This window comes from Lutra lutra, chromosome 17, assembly GCF_902655055.1.
Source record: "Lutra lutra chromosome 17, mLutLut1.2, whole genome shotgun sequence".
Lineage (NCBI taxonomy): Eukaryota > Metazoa > Chordata > Mammalia > Carnivora > Mustelidae > Lutra > Lutra lutra.
In genome coordinates, this window is record NC_062294.1 from 42,838,565 (window position 1) to 42,860,838 (window position 22,274).

General features: G+C 45.0%; 1 long non-coding RNA gene across 1 annotated transcript in view; it reads left to right on the forward strand.

Moving 5' to 3' along the window:
• The window catches only part of LOC125088473 (uncharacterized), a 56,170-nt gene that overhangs the window by 29,910 nt on the left and 3,986 nt on the right, over nt 1-22,274 (forward strand). Inside the window, exon 4 of the long non-coding RNA XR_007123709.1 lies at nt 11,923-11,992. This is a non-coding gene — a long non-coding RNA (uncharacterized LOC125088473). The remainder of the gene's footprint in view (nt 1-11,922; nt 11,993-22,274) is intronic.

Below are 22,274 nucleotides of genomic sequence, written 5' to 3' on the forward strand. Positions count from 1 at the left end.
CTGCGCGGAGCCCGCTGGTAGTGCGTGGATGGCTGTGTTGGGGACGGTGGGAGTGGGCGGTGCTTGGGAAGCTGCGCCCGGGCGGGGGCGGTGTTAGGTGGGAGAGGACACCGCGGCGGGGCGGTGCGTGCGCAGCTTTCCTGCTTCTCCCTGGTTCCTGCTGGTTCTCGGATGTTGGGGGGTCCCGCAGCTTTATCCTGTACACTGGCCATCCCCAGACTGCTCTGTCTGGAGCCAAGTCCCAGTCGCCCTTAGGGGACTCTGACGGGACACCAATTTGTGTGTGGGTGTAGTGAGTGCTCCACCTTTTGATGGGTTCCGGAATGGTGATCAAAATGGTCCGTGATCAAAATTTTGTACTCAAAATGGGACAAAGTGATGACTATTCCAAGTTCCCTGTATTGCCCAAGAGGAAGGTAAAGGTATTTATAACTCTTTGTATCAGCCAGACTGATACAAAGCGAAGGTCAAGCAAAGCTTTATTTGGCGCCAGCACTGAAGATAAAAGCTTCCAGCCGGGAATCTCTTAGGGAGAGTGCGACCACCCCCAGCCTCACAGACTAGCTTTTATAGAGCAAAGGCCATGTGGTTGAGCCTGGCCAATGAGATTGTAACACACAGGGAAAGTTGCAGTCATGTTAGGTCACATGCAGGTGGGCAATTGAATTACAATTTACCCTATAGTAGCTGTTTGAACGAACCTATCACTCTGGTCAGAATTGGCGCCCAAGTTTGGCGCCAAAAGGTGGGGTTTACATTCTTTGGTGGTTAGGGAGATAGTCTGTGTGCTTTACGGATTGGATGTCTCCACCTGGCCTGACTCGTCCTTGTATTCTGGGCTCTGTTATCTCCCCCTGACCTGACCCGACCTTGTGTTTGGGCTCTGTTATCAGGGACTGGTCGACCATATTTTACTGGTTTCCCAGACTTGATTCTAAGTAAGTTCCTCTAGGGTGGCGGGGGGAACAGGGTCAGTGTTAAGTTTCACTGCACAAACAACAAAATGGCTGTTTCACCGACATGGAGTCGCTCTGGCTAAGTAGGCCCTTACACTTTCAGACCTTCTGGAGGACCCAGGTTCACACTGACTAATGAAAAATCAACACCTGATCTGCAGGGTCTGTTTACTCATAGTGAACGTAGCTCTAATTCAGTGCTCCTCAAACCAGCAGAAGCACCATTTGTTAAAAATGCAAGGTCTTGGGCTACAATGCAAACCTAGGGACTCGGAAGTTCTGCAGGTGGGGCCCAGTCTCGTGCTGGCGCGTGCGTGTGTTTTTGTGTCTGCCTCTTGGTACGTAACAGGGCCCACACGTGTTTACTGCTACGTAGGTAAGAGCCATCAGCAGCAGCAACAACATTGTCATCCCAAGTCCCACAGTTAGAGGGCAAATCAGAGACAGCTCTCTACAGGATAACTGGGATATTTGTCAAAATAATGACTCCCTAATTCAGCAAAAAACAGCATGGGTGATGGTGATAATGTTTACATGAAAGCACCCTTTTTACCATTTGGCTATTTTATTTAAAATACATCAGAAAAAAATACATCATGCAGGAGAGTTTCATAAACAAGAGGTAGGCCTATTGTATAAGGGACGGCTTCTTACGGGCCACATGATTCAACATTGGAGAACATCAGGGTTTGATGTTAGCACCTCAGGCTTGAGTGGACATCATGGAAATGACACGGTGTCAAGTTCATTACACAGGGTGTCATGTCATCACTCATGTCTAATTCTTAGGCATTGAAGAAAAAATTATTCAAGACACTTGCTGAGGAATGATAAGGCAGACTCAATTCTCAGGCCCTATTGTGCTAGGTATAGGGACCATGCCATAGGAGCTTATAGTGAGAGAGGGGGATTGAGATCCATGTAGAACAAAGAAAAGTGGGAATTTATACCCAAGGAACAGGTGGGGGTTTGCGGATGGGAAATTACTAAGAGAAGACATGAGAGGTAAGAGAGGTTCTGACTAAACCTAACAGGATTCTTGCTGAAAGCCCACTGGAATCATCACCTGTCAGGTAGGGGGTGTTGGGGAATGAGGGACCCGATCAAATATCACCAGTGATCAGATACGGAGGGTCGTTCTGGTCAAACTGACTTAAGGATTCTTGCTACAACGCAGACAGGAACATGGAAGTCTGAATGTCAGGGCTTCGTTGAGAAGAGAATTCAGAAGAGCCTAAGTAGAAGTTGGTCAAGGAGAATATCTTTGTCACAGGAACCAACACTTGCCCCTCTCCTGACTATCCTGTGGCCTTCAGAACAGCCAAATCCAGGTTCACATATCTGATCATGAGACATCCCCTTTGAGGTCCATCAGCTGGAGGTTACCTGGCCTTGTCCTCATCAAGGCTCCATCAGTCCACCACCCGAACATGCAGCCCACCAGCCCACTGATTCCTGGAGAACTGGAAAGCAAGGTCCAAGGAGGCCGTACCAGAATGAGGCACGACATGAAGACATAATGAGGACATAATTTCACAGTCCCTTCTATCCATTTTTCATTGCCCCCAAACTCATTTACATGGTCCAAATTAAAGAGAAGGGAAGCAGGGTTTACAGAAGGAGGAAAAGAGATTGCTGAGGGCACCCGGGTGGCTCAGTCAGTTAAGCATCTCGCTCTTGATTTCGGCTTGGGTCATAGTCTCAGGGGCTGTGAGGTCGAGCCCTGTGTCAGGCTTGCGCTTAGCCGGGAGTCTGCTGGAGATTCTACCTTTCCCTCTGGCCCTCCCCTGACTCTCACTCTTTCTCTCTCTCTCTCTTTCAAATGAATAAATAAATCCTTTTTAAAAAGAGAGATGGATGAGCGTATCACGAGTTTCAATACAATTCATCAATTTGGTAACCAAAGACGCATTTTTTATTCCTCTTGTGCATTCAACACTCATTGCCTCTATTTTATGTAACAGCCCCAAAACCCTATCCAGTCACTGCCTCAATCTCAGTCTTAGTACTCATGCTCATAACCTAACCTAATCCCAGGAGACTATAACAAAATAGGTTACTTGTCACCTCTCACTCCCAGTATAACCTGTGATTCAGGGACATGTGGTGAGGTTCTGAGAAAGGCATGTGTCTGTGGCTTCCTCTAATAGTGCATTCTCTGTATCAAATGTGAATATTCTCTCCTGTGGAGTTAGAACAAAGGCATTACCATGCATACCCTAAAAATCATAGGACTTGGGGCGCCTGGGTGGCTCAGTCAGTTAAGCATCTGCCTTCAGCTCAGGTCATGATTTTAGGGTCCTGGGATTGAGCCCCATATCAGGTTTCCTGCTTGGCAGAGAGCCTGCTTCTCCCTCTAACTCAGACCCATCCCCCACCACTTGTGTTCTCTCTCTCTCTGTCTCAAATGGGTAAATAAAATCTTTAAAAATAAATCATAGTACTCAAAATGGGACAAAGGGATGAATATTCCAAGTTCCCTATATTGCCCAGGAGGAAGGTAAATGTATTTATAACTCTGTGCACCAGTATGTTAAGATAAGATTTATAATTTTTAGCTTAAAAGAAGAAGTAAAATCAAAGAATATGCTTTCCCAAACTAGAAAAAAATTATGGACTATAAATGAGTAGAAAGAATTTTTAAAGGACTAGGTAAAGACCAAGTGAGGTAAAGAAAAGCACAAAACCCAAACATATCAACTATTAAATTCAATTAATGTGAAAAAAACATTCAGATTAGCAGTCAGAGATTTTTAATGTCCCAAATGCCCTAAAGGATTAATTATAATTCATTTTTATGTTTATAAGTCTGATTCTGCTTTTTATTTGTTTATTCATTTGGAATTTTTTTTTTTACATTCTACATATGAGTGAAATGAAATGGTTTTGTCTTTCTCAATCTAAATTATTTCACTTGACATACTACCCTCTAGGTCCATCCATTTTGTCACAGATCTCACGAGCTCATCCTTTTTAATGGCTGTATCATATTCCACCCATATCTTCCTTATCCATTCATCTATTGGTGAAGTCCTAGGTTGCTCCCCTATGTTGGCTATTGTAAATAATGCTGCAGGAAACATAGGAGTGCATGTATCTTTTTGAATTCGTGTTTTGGCTTTCTTTGGGTAAATAAATGCCCAGTAGTGGAATTATTGCATCATACGGTATTTCTACTTCTAATTTTTGAGAAAACTCCATACTATTTTCCACAGTCGCTGCACCAATTTAAATTCCCACCAGCAGTGTCCAAGGGTTCCTTTTTCTCCACATCCTTGCCAACATTTGTTATTTCGTGTTTCTTTCATTTCAGCCAATCTGGGAGGTGTAAGGTAAAGGATTACATTTTTTAAATAACAGGTATTATATTCAGAGCAGTTTATGCACAGCAAAATTGAGCAAAACACACGGTGTCCCCATATACCTCTCCCCCCACTGCAATGCACGCAGGTCCTCCCTCCTTCGGCATCTGGGAAGGGTTGCGCATTTGTTATAATCCATGAACTAACACTGACACATCAGTATTAAACAAAATGAATCCATAGTTTACATTAGAGTTCCCTGATTGTACTTTTGAGAAAGGGAAACTGAAGGAATCCTACTTAAAAAACAAACGAAACAAAACTTTTTTTTTGTCCTTTTCCTGTCTCTGTTACTCCTAGGACCTGCATCCCCACCTTACACAGGCCTTGCTGTATGTCGTCCTTGTGAAGGTCAAGGAGTTCATGATTTCTCTGGAGTCTTCTAGCAGAATAGCTAACACCTAAAGGATTGATCAAGTGAGGTTGTCATGTACGTTTTCCAAGCCACTGACTCCAGACGCCTTGAGGCCGAGAGACTCCTGGCTCCAAGGTATAAGTGACTTAGAGAGGACACCTGAGCTCTCACCCTTGTTAGACCAGGTCCTGGATGCCTAAGAGGACATGTGTACCAGATCACCATCGCCAATAGAAAGTCCAGACCCCAAACAAAGATGACTCTTTCTCCTTTCCTTTCAAGCCTACCAGATGTTCTCTCCGCATCTACTCTCTCTACACCTTCAATAAACCCTGCTCTTACTTCCTGAGGGCTCGTGTTTGATCTCCTTCCTGCACAAAGCCAAGGATGCTCTTGGCTGGTCCTATAGGACCCCCTCTGGGTCCTCAGACCTCGCCTACGTGCCTCACTTTCTATGGGTTTTGACAAATATTTATCACATGTGGTGTCTAAATGGGGTGTCTCTCCAGATCAGATGAGGCCCCCAGATGTGGAGCGACAATTGGATGGAAGCCGGTGGCGTGGGCCTGAAAGAGTTCATCTGAAGCAGAACAAAGGAGATTGCCATGTATTGAATACACCGCAGTGGAGAAGGGGAAGGACAGCAGAGGAGAGGCCGTGTGCAAGGTGGCAGTGGGTGGGGACTGTTTTTAAAGGAGGGAGATGAAGAGGTATGGATGGATGGAATTCTCCATTTTTGGCAACTGTGCCTGGTTGTAAGTAGCCCAGTGGTCATTTAGAGCCTGTGGAGATTTTGAGGATGGGCCTGTCTGGATTCAGCTGGGGGGTCCCTGTGGGCCCTCTGTACATCCCATTGCTCAAGCCTCTTTGCCTAAAAGTGACCTCTACATCTTGTAGTCACCATTATACTTGCATACAAAGTACTTTCATTGCCGTAAACAAATCCCCTGTGTTCCATCTACTCATCCGTCCACCCCTTCTTCCCCCAGGAACTCCTCAACACTACTGGCCTTTTTTACTGCCTCCATGATTTTTCCTTTTCCAGAATGGCATCTCGTTGGAATGATACACTATTTAGCCTCTTCATATTGGCTTCTTTCACTTCGTGGTATACACTTAAGTTTCCTCTAAGTCTTTCATAGCTTGGTAGCTCATTTCTTTTTAGCACTGCATAATATTCCATTGTCTGAATGGACCATGGCTTACATTTCCATTCACCTACTGAAGGACATCTTGGTTACTTCCAGTTTCTGGCGATTATGAATAAAACTGCTATAAACATCCATATGCAAGTTTGTGTGTGTGGACAGAAGTTTTCACTTCTTTCGAGGAAATACCATGGAGTGCAACTGCTGAATTGTGTTAAGAGTCTGTTGAGTTTTGCAAGAGATTGCCAAATTTTCTCCAAAGCCAATGTACCATTTTGCTTTCCCACCAGCGATGAATGAGAGTTCCTGTTGCTCCACATCCTCATCAGCATTTGGTGTTGTCGGTCTTTTGGACTGTGGCATTCTGAGAGGTGTGTAGTGGTATGACACTGTGGTGTTAATTTGCATTTCCCTAATGATATGTGGTGGTGAGCATCTTTTCATATGCTTACTTGCCCTCTGTGTCTCTTTGGGGAGGTGTCTGTTCCTTTTGCCCAGTTTTTATTGGGTGGTTTACTTTCTCTGTTGAGTTAAAATTCCTTCATTTTAGTCACTGTCCTTTATCAGATACACATTTTGTAAAAAATGCCCTCCCCATTTGAAGGTTGTCTTCTTATTCTACTGACAGTCCCTTTCACAGAGCAGAAGTTTTTAATTTGAAGGAAGCCCAATTCATCAATTTCTTTCTTTTATGGCTCCTTTGGTACTGTATATAAAAAGTCACAGCCCAACACAAGGTCATTCAGATTTTTTTTTTTTTTGCAGTTTTGTGCTTTAAATTTAGGACTGTGAACAATTTCGAGTTAATTTTTGAGGAGATGAAAGGTCTGTGTCTAGTTTCTAGATTCATTATTTATTTATTTATTTATTTTGGTATGGGGATGTCCAGTTGTTTCAGAACCATTTGTTGTAAAGATTACCCTCTCTCCATCAAACTGTTTTTGCTCATTTGTCAAAGATAAGTTGACTCCATTTGTATGGGTCCATTTCTGAGCTCTGCAAGACCACCATGCAGTTCTCCAGTTCTCAACAGACACTGACTCTGTGTCCTACAATTCTGGATCAATTCTGACCCTCCCAGGGGCACTAGGATGTCTCAGTTCATCAATTCTGACCCTCCCTACCTGTCTCATGGGAAGGGTTGCCATTTTGTACAAGAACTATGAGCCATAAATAAAATTGTAAAATGCGTATTGTTTTTCCCAACCCCCAACACTATCGTTGCTTTTATACCCTCTGACACCACTTCTTTCGTCATGGTTGATTTACACTCTGCTTTCTTCAGCAGACCCCCTGTATGTAACTCCCAAGCCCTTTTTGCCCTCTTATGTGAAAATCAACAGTGTACCTGGACTGTCGTGCTCCAGGGTTTTCCCAAAGTCCCCACTTGTTTTGCCTGAATATTCTGTGTAAATCTGAAGACTCTGGGCTTCTCTTATAATTCAGTGCTACTCAGGGGAGCCTGGGTGGCTCAGTGGGTTAAGCCGCTGCCTTCAGCTCAGGTCATGATCTCAGGAACCTTGGATCGAGCCCCACATCGGGCTCTCTGCTCAGCAGGGAGCCTGCTTCCTCCTCTCTCTCTGACTGCCTCTCTGCCTGCTTGTGATCTCTCTCTGTCAAATAAATAAATAAAATCTTTAAAAAAAAATATTCAGTGCTACTCAATATGTGGAGGACCTTCTTTGTTCTACTGGGTTCAGTAACTTGGAGTCCAACACTTAATACTCCACCAGAAGCTCTGGCTTGGGTTAACCTTAAAAATAAAACTGTCAGTGATTTTACTAACAAAATGGGTTTATTCAGGAATTGCAGAGAATTACAACTCCAGACTGGCAAACTACAGCAAAACCATAGGCAAGTCCAAAGAACAAAGGAGAAGAATGTTCTTTTATGGAGAAAAGGGGGGAGTTGGGAGAGGCTGTTGTAAACAAAAGTCCATGGGAGTCAACGGGGAGTCCAAGGTCTATTCACTTTTCATTAGTTGAGTTGTGACAGTCTCTCATTGGCTGGGCTGTTGCTGGGCAAGGAGGAAATCTTCCTTCCCCATCCTGGGGTAGTAAAGGAGGCTTCCTCCTGTTGGAAAATGCAAAGTAGGTCTCTTCCTGTTGGCTGTGAGGAGTGATATAGTATGAGAGTTCCCCCTTCTGGCCTCCCAATTCCACATTAAGTGACATTTCTTTTTATTCAGTTTTCACAGCTCAAAAGCAATCTACTATCTGTGTCTATGCAGATATTAATTTTCCTAGTCTTAACTAAAGTGCAGGCCCTTGTGAGAATCCCAAGTTCTGCTATCTGGGATGAATTCTCTTCCCTGGGATGATTTTGTGTTGGGCTAAGTCTCATATTCATTGGGTTCTGGAAATCTGTAATGGCATATGCTGCCCACCCATCTTCCCTCCAGGAACCATCCGTTTGTTCTCTCTGATAAAGAGTCTGTTTCTTGGTTTGTCTCTTTATTTTCCTTGTTCACTTGTTTTGTTTCTTAAATTCCACGTATGAGTGAAATCATATGGTATTTGTCTTTCTCTGCCTACCTTATTTCACTAAGCATAATACACTCCAGTTCCTTCCATATAATTGCAAATGGTAAGATTTCATTCTTTTTTTTAAGATTTTATTTATTTATTTTAGAGAGAGAGAGACAGAGCATGAGCGGGAGGGGCAGAGAAAGAGAGAGAGAGAGAATCTCAAGCAGACGCCACACTGAACATGGGCCTAACCCTGAGCTCGGTACCAGGACCCTTGAGCTTAAACCATGAGTTGGAAGCTTAACCGACTGAGTCACCCAGGTGCCCCAAAGTTTCATTCTTTTTATGGCTGAATACTATTCCAGTGTGTGTGTGTGTGTCTGTGTGTGTGTGTGTGTGTGTGGGTACCACACCTTCTTTATCTATGATCTGTTGATGGACACTTGGGCTGCTTCCATAACTTGGCTCTTGTAAATAACGCTACTGTAAACAAAGGAGTGGTTGTATCCTTTCAAATTAGTGTTCTTGTGTCCTATGGCTAAATACGCGGTAGTGGGATTCCTGGATCATATGGTTAATTCTACTTTTAACTTTTTGAGGACCCTCCATACTTTTTTCCCCAGAGTGACTGTACCAGTTTGCATTCCCGCCAACAGTGTAAGACGGCTCCTTTTTCTCCACATCCTTGCCAACACCTGTTGTTTCTTGTGTTGCTGATTTCAGCCATTCTGACGGGTGTGAGGTGATCTCTCCTTGTACTGTTGATTTGCATTTCCCTGACGATGTGACGTTGAACATCGTTTCATGTGTCTATTGGGAATCTGTTTGTCTTCTTTGGAGAAATGTCTGTTGATGTCTCCTAGTGCCTCTTTATTACTGATTGTTTTCAAAGTATTACTATTTCCTTTTCAATTCTTTCCATTGAATTTAGAAATCCCCTTTCAAGTCATCCAAAAAGAATTCCCTAGCATTTTTCATGAGACTTGGTTGTCAAGGTGCTTGGGTCTGATCCCTTATTGTCTGTGGTGTGGAAACAGTGCCTCTCAGGTTACTTCTAAGATTTCTTCAGGGGTTTATATCTCTTTTTAGGTGTCCTCCCTCTTTTTCAGCCTGTCTTTGCAAATTATAGTTCCAAGAATAATGTTTGTTATTTATGTTTTTGAGTTACTAGTATATTTTTGGATGTCTTTAAGGAAATTTGTTTTATGCCATCTCAGGAGATGAAGGACAGTGATTTTCACATCTGCAAGTCTGCCCAGGCACGGGTTTGATTCCTGGCTCAGCTGCTGTGAACTTTCAGAAGAAAATGGATATAAAGCCACCAAGTTACTAATAATCAAGCTATCCGTTTTAACTTGGAGTGTTTCTGATGCTGTTCCTTTCAAAATACACAATCTGTATTATAATCCAGCCATCTATAGGATTAGACTTTGGGTTCAGGTTTCAGAAATCTCAACTTGGTGGTGGAGGGAAATAAGGGTTTCTTTTAGGACGGCCATAAAAGCTGTCTATCCCTTACCCTGACCTTGAGCTGAGAATTTTAAGCCCTGAGCTCATCTTCTTTGTGTACTTTGAAGCAACCAACAGACCTCATTATACTCCTTTTTAGATTTTTGCTAAAATGATCTGTGGCCGCAACGATGTGGTTGGTCATCTATAGCCTTACCCCAGAGACGCTTCAGCACAGGTATCTTGATTACAGGTGTCGTGTTGGTCCCAACCTGTCCGAAGGTGATGTTCTCAGCTAGGAACACCTGAGGCCCTCGCCAGGCCCATATTATTTGTAGGGAGCCCCAGACATTTCCCCCAGCAGGGCCCGTATTGTGGCTGAACTGGATCTTGTTGCTCTTCCTTTGATTGCAGGATGCACTTAGTGGAAAACCGTCGGGGAATTTTGGAAAACAAGACTAATTACTCACAAGTCTTGGCATGTCGGGGCCGCAGAGTGAGGTCACAGACAGAGAGAGAGAGAAAATACAGACCTGGGGCTCTGCCTTTATTAGGATCTTACTAGGGTCTTTATTAGGTTTCACGAGGTCACTCTATATTGGCTAATTTGAAGCATTAGAGTGGGAAATCAAGGCACAGGAGACTGATGCAGGGTCACGCAAGGAGCATCAGTTGTTTTTTTTTTTTAAGATGTATTTATTTATTTGAGAGAGAGAGAGAGGGAGCGCATACACAGGGGGAGGGGCAGCGGGAGAGAATCTTAAAGCAGACTCTGTGCTGAGCAGGGTGCCCAACACGGGCCTTGATCTCACGACACTGAGATCATGACGTGAGCCAAAACCAAGAGTCAGACACACAACAGGCTGAGCCACCCAGGTGCCCCAAGAAGTGCCAGTTTTCGCCATCACCCAGTGTCTTCTGAAAGGAGAACTTCATGGGTGTGGGGGTGCCTAGTTCCTTATCTGGTTATTTTACTAGTAGCTGTGTCCTACAGCTGGCAATATGTTTATCTGGAGTGGATGTCTATTGAAATGGAGGCCTTGGCAATTAGCGCTTCACGTCAGGCATTACATTTCAGCAGGCAATAACTTTAGTCACTGGTGTGCCACTGCCCACCATGGACAAATGCCATCTCCTCTACCATCAGAAATGGGTGTGAACACGGTTAAATATAATCAAATCAGAATACCTGGTCCAGATTCCTATCCTTCAGTTTCTGTTCCCTGGAACCACTCATCATACCATCTCTGTCTATCTGTCTGAATACAGCAAGGGAAGCAGAACTTCTCTGAAGAGACTGGGATAAGGGATTGCCTCTGAGAACCGGACCTTAGGGTGCTGGGGGGTTCAGCTGCTTAAGTGTCAGACTCTTGACTTCATGATCTCAGGGTCCTGGGATCGAGCCCCTCCTCGGGCTTCACACTCAGCAAGGAGTCTGCTTGAGGATTCTCTCTCTCTCCCTCTGCCCCCTCCCCTGACTCACATGCTCTCTTTCTCACTCTCAAATAAATAAATAAATAAATAAAATATTTTTTAAAAAGAGTGTCCTGATGGCACGTGGTTGATAAGGCAGCATTCATCCGAGGTCTGGCTTACCTGCTTCTAAACATTACTCTCTGTTCTGGACACAGCAAGAGAGAGCTCCTGGCTTCCACTCCTGGTCAGTGTAGATGAGTATCTGAGAACTGTGTCCTCATTCTCTCTTTTACAATCTCATTGCTCCCTCCCATCATTCTACAGACACGTCTCCCTATTTCCTCTCTCCGTATTTAGTTTTTCATTCATTCTCCTACAAAATGTCTACTAACTTACAAGATTCCCCCTTTTCTACAGAATTCCTCATGCTTCTTGTCACACACCTTACCTATCCCCTGACATCATTCCCAAACCTTCTCTCTCTTATAGAACCTCTTCTGTGGAAACATGGAAGTTTTGTCACAGGAAAGTCTAAAGATTTGGATTCTAATTCCGGGTTTAACTTTCCCGCAAGCTACAAATTTTCCCTCTAGGCTTTAGGCTCCTCGTCTCAGATGTGGGTTGCCTAGGAACCTGTATGTGAAACCACTTTGTAAATTCTAAAGCACTAGAGAAATGCCATTAGTTATCATTTCTTAGGTGATTCCCAAATTAAAATGTTGATGCTGAAGGATCCATCAAATAAAAAATGCTTGAATTTATTGACAGGAGCAGCAGAGTCCTTGAATGGTGTGAACCCGGAGCAGACCCCGAGGAAGTTGTGCATACCCCAGAGCAGGTACGGACAGCAGACTGGGTGGAAAGTGGGTAAAATCAAAGCACTAGGGAATAATTCCCCTTGGCTGCCCTGGTTTGGGTTCCCTGTGTGGGATGGCTTCCGTCCAGAGTGAGTCAAGGTTTAATCCAGTGCGGCAAACAGTGAAGAATAAGTAGTTTTGAGTCTCCTATGGCTGATTTGAATCCATAAAAACTGTGAAATGGCCTGGTCACCCAATTTCTCTGTCCTTCAGATTGCTAGCTACAACATAGGGGAAGGGTGGGAGGTAATTTACAGCATTTGCAAAAACCTGTACTTAGATATAAAAGGTTTAGTCATGATGGTTGCTCAGCGAAATCTATCTACAGGAAGAAATATTTCATTAGTTCACTCGGCACAAGGAACATATCTTACTTATTGACACAACCCCTGATCTTACTCAATGCCAAGACACACTGCAGCCATAAAAAAAAGTCTTCCGAATGAATAAATACACGATGACACAGTAAATAAACAGGTCGTGAGGCTAAAAGTGATAGCGGAAGGAGTCAGAAGCAAAATTGTGACCTGGCATTGGGTGTGCAGGTGGTGAGGCTGTGGTGTCCTGGCCTCTCTGACCTAGAAGGTGTTGTGGAAAACAGTGCTCCTATGTAGAAGACCATGGGCATTTCTCTCACAGTGAATGAGCTTGAGTGGGTTTTTTTAAGTCTTAGAGACCTTAGATTGACCTTTTCTAGGAACTTAGATTTACCTTTTCTAGGAATATCATTTTAACCGATTTTTAAACTAGATTGTTATTTTTTCTTATTGATATTCAGGAGTTTTTTGCATAGGTGGCAAATTAACCCTTTGTTATATGAAGAGAAATTATTTCTAGCTTTTTTGTGTTTTATTTATGGCTTTACGTTTCTGACATCATACAAAGAAAGACCACTCCAAAGCTGACATTGATGTTTAAAAATACTTTGCCTTGATAACTTATGTATTTCATGGATTCCCATGCCTTATGTTTAGTCCTCTGCATTGTTCGTGTTGGATCCTGATTTGAGAGAATGGCTCTCTATGTCCTCTCCTCCTTTGGAGTGCCACTTTCTAAGACCATGCCTGATGCCTCATAGATACTCAAGTGAATATTTGTGGAATGGATGCACAAATTAACACACAGTTCTGCCAGTACATCCTCTCCCCAAACCATTATTTTCTGTTGCCCATGCTGCTTTACTGGCCCCTATACAATATAATCCAATATGGCGGCTCACATCATCAAAGTGTGCGAGGAACTGAAAGAGGCTACTAGTAAGATAGAAGGAATTGAAAGAGGCTTCTAGTAAGACAGAAGTCACGGTCTTTTGTAACCTCATCATGGACGTGACATCCCTTCACATTTGCCATATTCCATTGGTTAGAAGCAAGACAGGAAGTCAGGCCCACACTCAAAAGAAGGCACTCACACAAGGGTGTGCCTCCCATTTCTCTTCTTTCTCACAGGAAAACTCACTCACATAGAGCATAGGTGCATGGACATTTCTCCAAGAAGGAGACTGTCTGCAGACTCTCCCCGGGGCGAGAGGCCCCTTGACCCTGATCACGCTGTCTGCCTTCTCTGGAGTGGTTCCCTAACCAGCCTTGCTGCGTCCTTTCTCATAATGTGGGGAGGTCACTAAAGGATTCCATGGCTCTAGGATCTAGAAAACATCTTCCTTGTCTGACTTGGAAAACCGCAGAAGATGTGATCCCAGAAGTCCCAGGGGGAAAATCTAGCGTTAGAGAACCAAAACAGGGCTGTTTTTCTGGGTTTGTGGTGTGTAGTCCCAGTTTACAGAATGCAAATTTAAAACCTAATGTGTGAAGACAAGAGGAAAGGTCAGGGGTGTGAAGGCAACCTTTGAGGGGAAAACAATTTCTCTTCTCACATGATATGTAAGTGGGTGTATGTGGGCGTGGGGGGGGGCAGAGATACTCCAGTGGCCCCAGCTGCCTTAAAATGTTCTTCTCCCACCAAACTCAGGCCAAAACTCCGCCCCTGCTCCTGCTGCTGCTGTCCTCTCGTTGATCCAATCAATCAACTTCTCTGATTGGCAAGACTTCTCAGATGCCAATGCCAAGGAGCACCAAGTAGCTTCTGATCTGAGGGTCCCGGTCCAGCTCTGTCAGAGAAGGAAAGCCAGAGCTCAAAGGAAAGAGAGTCCTTGGCTCGGAGGAAATGATTCTTCCTGCCAACGGAAGAGCCAGGACATCCTCAGGAAGCCACTCGTTCTGCAAGGTCTGAGCTCTGCCTGGCCCCGTGGGGGAGAGCATGAATTTGCAATATTCAGGGAGGAAGTGTGAGTCTGAGGCTTTACCAGAATCCAGCCCAGGCTCCAGGGGAGAAGACTTACAGGGGTGGTGAAGAGAGTCAGTCCTCTTAGACGGGTTCGGCCAACACAGATAGAGACACACAGGAAAGAAGCCACATGGCCGGAGTGGAACTGAGTATTCCCTTCACTTAGATGCAGGTCCTCGTGCTTGGCAAGAACTCTGCCAGGTGTGGTCAGTGTGGGTACGTGTTTAGGCTGAGAGTGACTGGGGATTCTGATCAAGTGATGACATGCAGGCCACGAGCGGAGATGTGGTGTGTTAGTTAGCTACTGCTGCGTAACAAATTACCCGGAGACTTAGTGGCTTAAAAATAACACACCTGTATTACCCCCAGTTTCCGAGGTCAGGAGTCCCTGCACAGCTTAGCTGGGTGCCGTGCTCCGGGTCTCTCCTGCGGCTGCAATGGAAGTGTCAGGCAGGGCTGATGTTGCCTCTCCTGGCTCAGCCATGAAGGAGCCACTTTCTAGCTCACTCCTTTCTCGTGGGCTATGGGACTGAGAGGTTCAGTTCTTCACTGGCTGTTGGCTGGAGGCTGCCTTTGGGTCCTTCTCTCCAACATGGCAGCTGTGTCATCAAAGCATGTAAGCCAAGAAGCACTTGAGAGAGTCAGCTAGCAAGACAGAAGTCGCAATATCTGAAATCTGATCGTGGGAGGGACAGCCCATCACCTTTGCCATGTTCTATTCAGGAGAAGCCAGTCCCAAGGTTAGGTCCACCAGGGATGGAAATTACAGCAAGTCCAAGGACAGGTGCTGGGGGAGGGCATGGCAGGGCCTCTTAGAAGTTGGCCTTCCACAGGGGAGGAAGAATCTGTGGGAAAATCCCTATTCTTGAGAACTATTGAAGGAGACAAATGTTTCATGAATTAAAGGGCAAAGGAGAAATGTTATAAAAATGTCAGTCTTTCTAAAATACATTAAGGCCATGTTCCTGAGAGTTTCTAAGCATTGAACTTAATGAGACGGCCCTGGAAAAATAGTAAATAATGAAAAATAGGTAACTTGCCTGTAATTAATTGAAACTCACCACCACCTCACGCCGCCTGGTCACATTCAGAGTATTGTCCGCAGGGGAAAGTCTGAAAGGGTACCAGTTACTGATGGCCCCATAACAATAAGCCAAAGTTTAGTGACTTAGAACAACATCTGTATTGCTTATAGATCTGCGGTGTGGACAGGGCTCCGGGCGGGGGGGCGGGGTGTTCGGGGGCGGGTCATGTCTGCTGCACTCAACATCAGCGGCAGGGGTGGGGGTGGGGCAGCCTGAGGACAGGGAGCTAGGAACTTCTCCAGGCTCTGGCTCACATGTCTGCAACTGACGCTGCCTCCCACAGGGGGCGCGGTGACCAGGACACCTACAGGCGGCCCTTCTATGTGGCTGCTGGAGAGCTTTCTCATAGCGTGGTGTCTGGGCTCCGGGGATGAGCGTCCTGGGAGAAACTGAGGCAGGGTGTGTTGTCTTTTGTGACTTAGCCTCAAAAGACTCCGAGGGCCATCCCCACCATAGTCTTGCCTGCTGAACTCAGGGGGAGGGAACGTAGATGCCACATCTTGGCGGAGGAGTCTCTCCATCGTAAGAAGGTCAGACTGTAAGAAGGGCAGGTAGGATGGGCTTTGTCATTGGAAGGTTGCCACGGAGAGCAAAGTGGGCCCCACTCTGTCCCCGAGCCTTCATGAGTGTCAGTGACAACAGACCTCATGATGTGAACAGAAGTGTGTCGTCATGAGAAATAAGAAAGCAGTTGTCATGCTGATAAATAAGAAATACAAGCGGGCACCTGGGGCGTGCCGTCAGCTGAATCTTCCACTCTTGGTTTTGGCTCAGGTCTCATCCTAAGATCATGGGATGGAACACCCCATATCAGGCCCCCGTTGGGCTCCATGCTGAGTGCAGAGTCCGCTTGGTTTCTCCCACTCCCTCTCCCTCTGCCCCTCCCCTTCTCTCTCTCAAATAAATAAAATTAAATTAAAAAATACAAATCCTTTCTCCCGCTTCTCCATTGAGTGGGAGGCTGGGAAGAGATCCATCAAAGATATTGTGCAGGTCCACAGTGCAATGCCTGTGGGCTTGAGAGTCTCCCTCGGGCTATTATCGTAAAGCCTATAAAACTCCCTGTATTACTTTTCTATTGCTGCATCACAAATTACCACAAATTTAACAGCTTAAATAACACCCATTTATTACCTCACAGTTTTGTAGGTCAGGAGTCCAGGCAGGTTTGCACGCAGGTTATTGCCACGCTGAAATGAAGACGTCGGGCTCTGGGGAAGGATCTGGAAATAACTCTGGAAATGGAATCTATAGCGGGAGACTTCAGACATTGGTTCTCAGCGGCAGGGTGCTGCTAGGGAGGTTTTGACCAGCAGAGGGCGCAAGAACCACGAGCCCTGCCTCCTGAGTTCCCGCTGCCCTAGGCCACCCTGGTCTGAGTACCAGCATCAGCATGTCTCTTGGGAGCTTGTTAGGAAAGGGGAATCTCAGGCCCCCAATCCAGAGCCGCTGAATCAAAAATCTGCGTTTTGCAAAACCCTCAGGCAATTCGTGTGCGCATGAAAGTTTGATGGGCGCTGCCTTTCGGTGGTTCTCACTCCAGGCACCTTAGAATCACTGGGGGTGGGAAGGGGGGTGGAGGGGGTAAACACTCCCAATGCAAGAGCTCCCGACCTCCCAGAAAGTCTGATTTTAACGACCCAGAGGCCAGAGTGTTAAAGGCTCCCCTGAGTATTTTCACAAGCACCTGAGGACAAGATTCTCTGCAAGTCTAGCTCATTCCCGACTGTAGAGGGCCTGGCGTGCGAACAGAGCTGTGCTGGAAGCGAGCACACGGCCTGGGTGTAGACATTGGAGAAGGACGCAAAGCCCCATCTTCAGGGCTTTCCTGGGATGCACCAGACCTCTGGGACCCCCGGGGTTGTGGTGGCGTCAGGGCCAATGTGAAACACTGAGGAAGTGTTCTCGCATATTCAAAGTGCTTCTAAGATGGGATTCAAACAGCCACTCCTCAGGCAGAAAATCTAGTTCCCCTGCCTCTTGCTTGGTGGTGGTACCTCTTGGTCTGTGATCCCTGGTCATGACGCTGCCTCCTGGCTGTCACCTTGAAAGCAGGAGACATGTTGATTCTCCCCTGCAGAGTGTCTGCCAAGGAAGCACCATGCACAAGGCTAGTGACACTGGAACTAGCACCCAGGCACCCCCACTGGGGGTAGAAGTCCCCCCACCCTCCTCCCTGGTAATGGTGGAACCAGGGAGGGAGAGTTCAAGAAAGAAGGTACCTGGAGGACAGAGGAGCTCAGCCCCCTTAGGAAGAACTTTTTTTTTTTTTAGGAAGAACTTTAAAAAAAAATTTTTTTTTGCGGGGGAGGGGTAGAGGAGGGGAGAAAGAGAATCTTAAGCAGGTTCCACATCCAGCACAGAGCTGGAGGTGGGGCTCGGTCTCAGGATCCTGAGATCATGACCAGAGCTGAAATAAAGGATCAGTTGCCCAACCGACTGAGCCACCCCATCACCCCTAGCAGGGACTTTTAAAAACCTTTCTCCTTCCCCATTGATACGGCGCTTTGTAATCCAGTGCCCTTTAATGTACAGGACTTCATTCGCACTGTACCTAGACCCACCGCATAGGCTGAGACTAGGTTAACAATGGATGTGGGAAGTGGAGTGACAGGGGGGTGAATGGATAAGCTGGAGTTCGCAGGATGAGTCAGGCAAATTTAGGACAAGAAATCACTTTACGAAATGTCCTCATTTGCTAAGTGCTATTTCCAGGATGTGGCAATAGCCGACTTCTTTCCTCACTCACTGTTCCAGAGCATTTCTGGGGACTTTAGCCTTGTCCTTCCTCCTCAGTTCACCTTCCCCAAATTGAGGGTTTGTTTTTTTATTCTAGAATTATCAGTTAATCTCCTATTAAATGTCCACTGACTTCTATGATTTCTCATGTTCAACACAAGTTTCACCAAGGATGCGCTAAATTCTCAGTATATGCTAGCAAAATGATAACGATGTCATTATAGCATTCTTGAAAGCAAGGACACTGATTTCTTGTCATATCGCCAGCACTTTAACAAAATATTTATGGAACGAATGAATCACGAATCAAGTGGAGGGATTTGCCAAGTTAAATGGGGGAGGGGGGAGTAGGGGTGTAAGCAGAGAGAGAAAAGCAATCCAGCCCAAGGCACTCAAGTGCTGTGGTGGGCACAGAGCCCTGAGAGATGGCACGTGTAGACACACTGTCAGCACCACAGAAGAGAGCTGGCTTCGTCTTCTCAAATAACAGCCAATGCTCTGTGTCCTCCCTTTTTCTGTTCCTCTCCTCTGTGTCCTCCCTTTTCCTGTTCCTTTTCTGTGGTGCAGAAAAAGGAAGTTAAAGTCTGGATGTATTTTCTGCTCACGTGAAATACTGTAGAGTTCTTTTTAAAGATTTTCTTTCTTTATTTGAGAGAGAGAGCAAGAGAGAGAGAGGCCCAGGATGATCAGAGGGGAAGGGAGAGGGAGAGAGAGAATCGCAAGCAGACTCCTTCTTGAGCATGGAGCCCCACCTGGGGCTTGATCTAATGACCCTGAGATCATGACTTGAGCTGAATCCAAGAGTCTGATGATGCTCAACCTGCCGGGCCACCCAGGCCCTCAATGCTCTGAAGTTCTTTGGAGAGTTCAGAAAACCTCCAGACATTGAGTTCTTCAGTAGGAACTTCCAGCTCTTTCTTCTGTCAAGTGCCTTACTCATCTTGGGTAGAAATCCTTCTCCTTCCTGGGTCTCCAAAGACCTCCCCCTCACCAGACGTATGAGGAGGGATGTGGAACGATGTGCTCTGCCTCCATCCCATATTTCTTCTCTGAGGCTCCACCCCAGGACCTTTTCCCCCCACTGCACACACACACACCAGCTACACTGTCCCTTCTCCCATGGCTTCCCTCCCACTATCTCCCGCATCCCAGTGAAAGGAAAGAAAAGCTTTGTTTCTCCATTCACAGATCACAGGGAGGGCTTCCATAAGTGCATGGATGAAAAGACAGAGTATTACAACTAGAGAAGTCTAGAAATGCATAAAAATATTTTTGTACATTATTAATAGTTCCATCACATGGATGCTTAGAATTAAAATTATTGGGCTGAACAAATGCAGATCTTTAAAATTTTTATGTTGATCGGGGCGCCTGGAAGGCTCAGTGGGTTAAGCTTCTGCCTTCGGCTCCGGTCGTGATCTCAGGGTTCTGGGATCGAGCCCCGCATCGGGCTCTCTGCTCAGAAAGGAGTCTGCTCCCCCCCCCCCCCGCTTCTCTCTGCCTACTTGTGATCTCTCTCTCTGTCAAATAAATAAATAAATAAAATCTTTTAAAAAGGACAAAAATATAAAAATTTTTATGTTGATCAAAGTTATACACACACATAGTAGAAAAGGTAAAATAATTCAGCATGCAGTTGTCTTCTCCACCTCATGCCTTCTCATCCTTGATTCTACTCTCCAGAATCAACCACTCTCTTTTAGTGGACACTTCTGTCTTAATCTTCATGTTTACAAATAGAAAGTTTGTACACAGTCTTGATTTTTTAACTGTATATATTACCCATTGACTTTTTACTGGACGATGATAATTAGGTCTTACACACATATAATACATAGTACACACATCCTTTCCCACACACCAATATCCTTCCCTCCCATCCAACCTCCCAAGGTTGTCATTATTTCATGATTTTTATGAAATCAACACTCAGTGATTCTATGATTATGATTAGGAAAATGTTAGAGCTGAGCTATGTAGTGCAGTGATTTCCATTTTGTCCCCATGCAAGATTTTTGTTTTTCTTTACAACTGAAGTTAACATTTGTCATTTTTTCCCCCTTTGGAATCACTGAACCTGCTTTTTTGAGTCACTTAACTGGAGGCTCTTTCACAGGCTGCAGAATTCTCTCACTGGGACTTCCCTTCACCATCTCGCTAGGTTGACTCCCCTTTTATCTCCCTCCTGGTTTACTCCCTTGTGTTTTGGTGGACATATCTTCTAGAAGCTTCTTGAGAAAGAGTGCAATTTTTTGAGACATCCTATGTCTGAAAATGTCTAATCCCATTTCCTATTGATTGACAGTTTGGTGTCCTTCTATCCATAATGCTTCAACTGTAATTTCTTTTTCTTTCTGGAAGTTTTTAGAACTGATGTTCTGAAGTATCGTTATTGTATTTTTTAATTGTGGCGTATAATTGGAGTATAGGTATAATTTTATTATTGTGCTCCACACTTTGTAGGTCCCTTCCAATTTTCAGTTGTGGGATTTTTCTTGTAACATTTCTTTTTTTTTTTAAGATTTTATTTATTTATTTGACAGACAGAGATCACAGGGAGGCAGAGAGGCAGGCAGAGGGAGAGGGGGAAGCAGGCTCCCCGCTGAGCAGAGAGCCCGATGTGGGGCTTGATCCCAGGACCCTGAGATCATGACCTGAGCCGAAGGCAGAGGCCTTAACCCACTGAGCCACCCAGGCGCCCCGTAACATTTCTTTAATAATTTCTTCACTACTGTGTTTTCTGTTGTCTCTCTTTTTGGAGTATCTGGATTTATCTTCTAATTTTCTTCTTCTTTTTAAAAAGATTTTATTTATTTATTTGACAGGCAGAGATCACAAGTAGGCAGAGAGAGAGTGGAAAGCAGGCTTCCCGCTGAGCAGAGAGCCCTATGTGGGGCTCAATCCCAGGACCCCGAGATCATAACCCAAGCCAAGCCAGCGGCTTAACCCACTGAGCCACCCAGGCACCCTATCCTCTAATTTTCTTGTTTTTTCCCTTACTATCCATTATATCTTACATTCTGCTTTCTAGGAGTTTCCTTTTTTGGTTTAACACTTACAGTGTATATGAAGTACTTTTCCATCCCCATTTCCATATTGCTACAAGTTTTTAATCATGAATTAATGTTGAATTTTTTGGAATGGTTTTTTTCCCATCTTTTGATCTGTTAATATATTGAATTACATTTATCAGTTTTCTTTGTTAAACTGTCCTTGCATTCATAGCATAAACCCAACTGCAGGATTCAGTCTGCTAATATTTTGGGGGATTTTTTTGCATCTATGCTTATGAGTATAATTTTCCTTTCTCATAATGAGATTGTGTATTTTAGTATCAAGGTAATGCTGGCTTTATAAAATGACCTGGGAGAGCTCTCTTCACTTTTCTTTTCTTTTTTAAGATTTTATTTATTTGACAGAGAGAGAAACAGCAAGAGAGGGAACACAAGCAGGGAGAGAGAGAGAGGGAGAAGCGGGCTTCCTACCAAGCAGGGAGCCAGATGTGGGGCTCTATGTGGGCCTCGATCCCAGGACCCTGGGATCATGGCCTGAGCCCAAGGCAGATGCTTAACAGCTGAGCCACCCAGGCACCCCTTTCTTTGCTTTTCTTTCTGGAAACAACTTTGTATAAAATTGGAATTACTTTTTCATATTATGTTTGGCAGAACTCGCTGTTAAAACAGTTTGGTCTGTGCTTGTGTGTGTGTGGTCTGATGGGGGGGTTCAGGGAGTGGTGCCAGTAATTAAACTTTTTTTTAAAAATAAGTTCTTTTTTAAAAAAATATTTTAATTATTTATTTGAAAGAGAGAAAGAGCAGGAGCAGAAGGGAGGGGTAGAGGGAGAGGGAGAAGCAATCTCCCTGCTAAGCAGGAGCCTAATGCAGGACTGGATCCCAGGTCCCCGGGATCATGACCTGAGCTGAAGGCAGATGCTTAACCAACTGAGCCACCCAGAGACCCTACCTATTGTGGATGAACCTTTGGGTTGTTTCAGTCTGGGGCTACTGTGAATAAAGCCAGTATTTTCTTGCACATTTCTTTTGGTGGATATTGACCATCTTTTCTCTGGAGTGACAAGCTAGGTTCAATGGTGCCCCTCCCCCACAAAAGATATGTCCACAGCCGAACCCTCAGAATCTGTGAGTGTAACATTGTT